This window comes from Miscanthus floridulus, chromosome 8 (assembly GCF_019320115.1).
Source record: "Miscanthus floridulus cultivar M001 chromosome 8, ASM1932011v1, whole genome shotgun sequence".
Taxonomy (NCBI): Eukaryota; Viridiplantae; Streptophyta; class Magnoliopsida; order Poales; family Poaceae; genus Miscanthus; species Miscanthus floridulus.
The window spans coordinates 99,150,763-99,157,578 of record NC_089587.1 but is presented as its reverse complement, the minus strand read 5'-3'; the positions used below and the strand labels follow the sequence as shown (position 1 = coordinate 99,157,578).

The 6,816-nt window shown below is 39.2% G+C and overlaps 1 non-coding gene across 1 annotated transcript; it reads right to left on the bottom strand.

Annotated features, from left to right (window-relative positions):
• Window positions 1–628: 628 nt before the first annotated feature.
• On the bottom strand, window positions 629–737 carry LOC136478691 (small nucleolar RNA R71). Its single transcript, XR_010764408.1, has one exon. It is a non-coding gene; the product is annotated as a small nucleolar RNA R71 (small nucleolar RNA).
• Window positions 738–6,816: the final 6,079 nt, after the last annotated feature.

The following is a 6,816-nucleotide window of genomic DNA, read 5'->3' as shown; positions in this document are numbered from 1 at the left end:
GTAGACAAAGGAAGTATTGATGAACTTATACTTATTGATGTGAATGAGAAAACCATTAACGTTTGCTCAAACAGGCTTACCCTTATTTTGTCTACTTGAGTATCTTATGCAGGGTATTGTATGACCGGTTTTGACCTTCCGATAAACTACGTGGACAATCCTGAAGCATTACTTAAGAGGACTAAGGCTAAACTTAAGAAAGTTTCAGCTTTAGAGTCGAAAGACAACCGAATAAGGCGAAGCTTAATACCAGAATTTGAAGCCATGGCTGACAAGACTCTCCATGAATTCTTTGCTCCAACCACCGCCAACATCCGTACTAGACCAGTAGTCAATGTTGGAGACAATGGATTCGAGCTCAAGTCGGCTCTCATCAGCATGGTGCAAGCCAGCCAGTTTTGTGGAAAGGCCCATGAAGATGCGAGTGCACATCTCCAATACTTCCTAGAGATCTTTAGCACTTTCACCATCAAGGGAGTAACCAAAGACGCCATACTACTTCACCTCTTTCCATTCTCACTTTTGGGGACGGCGAAGCAGTGGTTCTACGCCAACAAAGACAGAAACACTACATGGGATAACTGCTCCACTACCTTTCTAGCCAAGTTCTTTCCTACAGGCAAGACCAATGCTGTACGTGGGAGAATTTCAAGCTTTCAACAGCAACATGACAAATCTTTCCCTGAGGCATGGGAATGCTTTCAAGATTATATATCGAAATGTCCTCATCATGGGATGGAGAATTAGCTACTCATGCAAATGTTCTACCATGGGTTGACTAGCAATACCCGTGAAACTATGGATGCTGCTGCTAGAGGTGCATTCTTGTCACTCACACTTCTAGCTGCAACAACTCTTGTGGAGAAGATGGCCTCCAATCAAGGTTGGAATGAAGAACGTGTTCAGACCCGCAAGAGAGGTAGAGGTATGCATCAACTCAAGGAGGTAGACATGCTCTCTGCTAAGATGGACCTGCTGATGAAGAAGCTCAAAGACCGAGCTAATGAGAAGAAAGAAGTCATGCACATTAATGATTCCCACATGACATGTGAAGAGTGTGGAAACACAGGGCATTCAGGGAACAACTGTCCTGAAGTACAAGAGGATGTGAACTTTGTCAACAATAACAACTACTATCGTCCTCAATAGAATCAAGGATGGAATTAGCAACAGAGGCCGAACTACAACGATAATTATTAAGGTAACCCTCAAAGTAATAATTATAATAACTTCAATCAACCACCCTTAAGAGAATTAGTTGCTGGCCAATCTAGATTTATGGATGGATTATCTAAGAAGGTAGCTACCAATGATAAAATCCTAGAAAACATAAGTAATAAAATGGATAGCTTTGCTTCTGCCATTAAAAACCCACAAATAGCTCAGCTGGCAGCCGCTGTTCCTCCGTCCGACAAAGGTAAGATTCCGGGGCAACCAAAAGATCTATAAACTGCAAATCTTGTCGATATTCACAATGTAGCTTACTACTACATGGAGCCATCAGAGGGAAGGTGGATAGATTACACCCTACCCAGCAAGAAAGGTGATCTAGGGAGACCTGTCATCCCAATCGCCATTAGACCTCACATTTTCCATGAAGTTGTCTATGACTTCAGAGCAAGTGTCAACATCATGCCTAAGGTAATCTATGATAAAATCTTAGGAGATCCTTTGTTATACACAAATATGTGTTTGCAGCTTGCAGATCAGTCACTCTGCTACCCCAAGGGAGTTCTTGAAGACGCCACCATTCGAGTGGGACAATCCTATGTTCTCGTAGACTTTGTGGTTTTGGAAACAAGTGGAGATGAAAGGGCACCCATCATCTTGGGCCGACCTTTCCTGAGCACCGCAAAGCCATCATTTACATAGACAATGCCAAGATCTATTTCACAATCAAGGATAGAAAGCAGAAGTTTTCTTTCAAGAACTAAATCTTGCAATCTCCTAGTCATCCACAAAAGGCATACCTGCCCAAAGAGACAACAGTGACCAAGAAGAAGAATAACCGGAGACGGAGGAAGAACAATACTAGGCAATCACTAGAAGAATCAGTTAACATGATCAACACACTCTGATTTGAGTATGACCATCTCCTCGCTTCACCATTCCTTGCTAAGAAGGATGATCCTAGTCTACCAATGATCGAGTGTACCATTGGACAAAGAATCTTCAACAAGACCTTCTACGACATTGGATCGGGTGTCAACATAATGTCCAAGGTAACGTATGAATATTTATTTGATAACGAAACCTTTGTATCCTACATATATGCAGTTGTAGATGGCGGATCAATCAATCTGATTTCCGGAGGGCATAGCAAGAGATGTTATGGTAAGAATACATGACCACTTTGCCCCTACTGATTTCATGGTTCTTAACATGGGAGAAGAAGATGATACACCCATCATCCTAGGAAGACCATTCCTCAACATCACCAACGCGATCATCTATGTTGGATCTTGATAAGTCCACTTCCAATTCTTTGGAGAAAAGGTACGCTGTTACTTCAATAGTTATACTACTTATGAGCAGCCGAAGAAGACCCGCTCCAGGAGGAGACGCCGATCATCCCAACACCGAAAGAATCAACGCCTATGGAATGGATGGGAGGAGAACGAAGAACATGAAGAACTTGTGAAGGATGAACCTACTCCGCCAAAGTCAAGCCCACAGACCAAACGGGTATGGAAAGAAAAGGTGACATCATCAATTGGAGTCACCATTGCAAGAAGTGCAACTATCTGGGTCTCCATCACCGAGACTAGATGATGTACCCGAAGAATAAATAAGACTCCAATCAAGTCCTGTTCGGAGGACTTAAAAATCCGAACCCTTACTAGGAGGTAACATCGGTAGTTATCCATATTCACTTTTAACATTGCATGAATTATTTTCCACTTTAGCATATTTACTTTCCTGCATTAGCATTGCACTGATAAAAGAAAAATAAAAAGTCTTATTACTGCATATTATCATTGCATAAGAAAGAAAATAAAAATCTTATCATTGCATTATAAAAATCCTATAGTGTGTAAGCATCCAAGGGAATATTCACTGTGGTGGCATAAAAATAAAAATACCATGCATGTGTATTTTTCCTTCTGCATATGAAAAATAAGAAAATCCAAAAATATTAGATAGACATCTTGCTAGAACTTTATCAATTAGAAATCTAACTAAACCCACAAGGATAACTAATCTTTGAAGGCCTGACCGCTAACCCCTTATCTTAATCCGTGCCACAAGTTTGGGTGTTCTTGTTGGAGTATTTTGTAGGATGGTACATATGATCAAGAGCAAAGCCACTCGTTATTTTCATTCACCCGAAGTACATTTTTCCCAAATTACTCTACACTTGTTACACAAGGAACCCAACTTCTAGATGGATGAGAAAGATTTATGCTGGTAGAACCACTCTAATAAAAGACCACGACAACATCCAGCTTGGGGGAGGAACATCCCCCATGTATCTAGCTAAGTATTTCTTTCCCTTTGATTTTACTATTACTAAGTTTGCTTCATGCTAGTCAAAATAAAAAGATGCATAACAAATTAAAACAAGATAAAAATTTATCTTAGTTAGTTATATTATGTGTGATCATAAATTTTGAAAACAAAATAAAAGTGTGCGTTTAGTTTTCTATTTTTAAGAGCTGAATAAATAAATGAACTCTGAAGAAAATCTCTTGTAATAGAAATGATAAATAGTTGCTCTATTGTAATTCCTTTCAAGTACCTAGTTTTCAGCCTTGAATTCTCCTGAGTTTTAGATATGACTGTTTTGATATAAGGATTTACTCTGAACTTGAAACTTGTGGGTAGCATATGCTTGATCTAAGTTTAGGTAATTGACGGATATGATATGAGAAGGTTTGAGCTGCTGTTTATCTTATTCCAAGCGATACTAGAGTTCTAGAGATTTATCTTTTGAAAAACATAAAAAAATTCTTCATGATGAGCTCCTGTATGACAAATCCTGAATTCCTACCAAAGCCATATTTGATATTTAGACTAGGAAAACTTCTGCTCATATATGCCTGCTTGCTATGCATTGAGTTTAGTCAAGCTTTGTTGCTGCCTTATGAGAAGTTTGTCATAGTCTTAAAATCAAGATCACATACACATCACCCATATATGCACTACTCCTACACTGGTGGTAGGCGCAAAAACATGCCATTCCATCTAGATCCACCCAAAAATGTTTTACTCCTACACTGAGAGTGAACACCAAAAATATACCCTATAGGATATCCACTAAATAAATGCTCTAAGTTCTTATTGCTATCTCTCAAAACTTTTATTGCAAAAAAGAAGCATGTGGCTATGCAAAAGTTATTCATAAAAAAAGAGAGTATTGAAAAAATTGACAAGTGTCCAAGATATCTAAAACAATGGGTACTCAGATGCCCGCCTGAAAAAAGAGAAAATAGATGAACAAAGATAGCCCATGTTTTCTCGCAAAGTTGTTCTCCTAAGTTTTAAAAGAGAGAGATGTTTTCAAGGAGCTTAATAGAATTAGGTTAGCCACCATATATATATTCACCATATACATCCATACGCATGCACATCTTGATTTGATTGTATGACTCAACTCTCTTTGGATCGAGGTTTGACTTTACAATATATGTATTGCAAGTATACTCTTTTATGCTATCTCCACTCCTATGAGCTCCACATAAGCCTTAGTTGCAGGAAGAGAAAGGCATAACATTATCATTGCCTTGGTGAGAATCTACAAATACCACATACATTGAGAGACTTGAGAGTGTCATGCAATGGAAGCTCTGAGTTTTATTTTGAAAACATACAAAAACTCTAGAATAATAGTTGAGCAAAGAACTTGAGACATAGTGCTTGACTTGATCGTTCTATCTTTCAATTGCTCAAGACCCAAGTGAAGGCTGAGAAGCCCCATGGTTGAAGGTAATATGGGTAAGTTTGAAAGTCAGATCGGTTCATTCTATTTCAGAGGAGAATTTTTGTTTGAACGCATGTGTACTTTTGAGGAGTTGCTACAATGTTTTTCAAAAACCTAAACTTCTGATCCAATTTTTGATGAGTTTAGCTTTGCTAAGGGACTAGCCAAGGTTAAGCTTGCAGGAGTTTGTTGACGGTAGTTAACAACCATTATAAACCAGTCAAAGAAACATGTATAAGGGCACAATTGTAATCACCAACAAAGGTCTAGGGGTTTAAACTAATCAAATTCCAAGAGTTTTGGTGAATCTGTGTTTCCAGCAAGATTTAATTAGAAAATCACTAAGGGGGGGCCTATTCGTCGAAGGGAATCAAGAAATTACATCACTGGTAACTACATGGGAAGACTCTAGAAGACTCCTGGAGGCTCTCCACTGAGGGGGCATGAGCCACTGCCAGGTGGATGTCGGCCGACCTGTGGGCCCCATGTCGGCCTCCCGTTGCTACGTCAGGTTTCCTACCACCTCCTAGGATGCATCTAGTGTCATTCCTTAAGTCGGTTTGATCCAAGGGCTCACGTTGAACGCTTTGACCTATAGAAGCAGCCCCTGCCCCCCTGAGGCATCAAGTCATTTGAGAAGACAGAAACCCTAACCATTATCAGAGCTCCTCTATATTCTAGGGCATAGCTAGTTAGGCTAGGTCTAGAGGGAGGCAAGCAGGCTTCGCTTGGATTCCCGATCTTGTCAAGAGCATGGTTTGGTACAATTCTTGTACCCCTCTCTCTTTTGTATCTCCATTATTTTTATATGCTTGCTGCAATTGTTATGACAATAGTAGTATTCATCTCATTTATGTTCTTCATTATAATGTTCATTGTCTACTTTGATTATATATCTAGTATAGCTAGTTTGTCATCATATTCATGCATAAGTTCATATAGCGCTCACTCTAAGGTACCATGGGTGGGTGGTCGACATTGTGTAAGTGTTGTGCTTATACGTTGTTTACCTACGGATACACCCTATGTTCTGGGTCATGTGATAGATCATGGATGTGACACTCCTGTCGAGTCCTTTGTAGTCCACTCCCCTGATATAGGTAGCACGTAGGATAAAGTTACGAAGGAAGAGCAAGCTCTGTTGTTAATCTCCCTTAGTAACATCCCTTATGTGTAGATATGAAGATGATTTTAGCAATTATTACTAGGTGTAATTGCACTAATCAATGTATGCTTTGATTTGTAATTAAGAATGACTTAGGAATTATTCCTCTAATATTCTAAATGACCATGCTAATGCCATAGAAAAGAGTACTCTGAGTGATTATCCTTGATCAATACCTATCATATACATATCTTATCTTATGACTTACCCTTGTTGTGAGTAGAAGACTGGTTATGGTTTACTTCTCCATCAATAGTATAAGTTATCAATACATGTCCAAGCTAGACCTTCCATGTGGTAAAATATAAATAACAGTTACCTGAAATACTCTCAAGTGAAGTGCTACAATTGTATATTATCTGTGCGCTTGCAGATCCCTTTTCATTCATATCTTTATATTCTTTCTAGTCACATAAAATGATAAAGAACTACTTAGCGTTATTCTAGTGGTAATGCTACATAGTACCAACAAACATCTCTAGCATCATCATTAGGCATGACAACCTAGTATAAGGAATGCTAGGAGATATAGGTATATAATAGGTAGCTACTAAAACAAGTGACAAGTTAATAAATACCAACATACTGCTGTCCCCCTTAGTCCTGCACGCGCTGGGTACGTGTCTTAGCCTAGGGATTGGCTCATGAGGCTAAAAGGTACATGGCTGAAGGGTCGAGATGGCGACTAGAGGGGGGTGAATAGTCTTTTCTAAAACTTAATCGCGTCAGG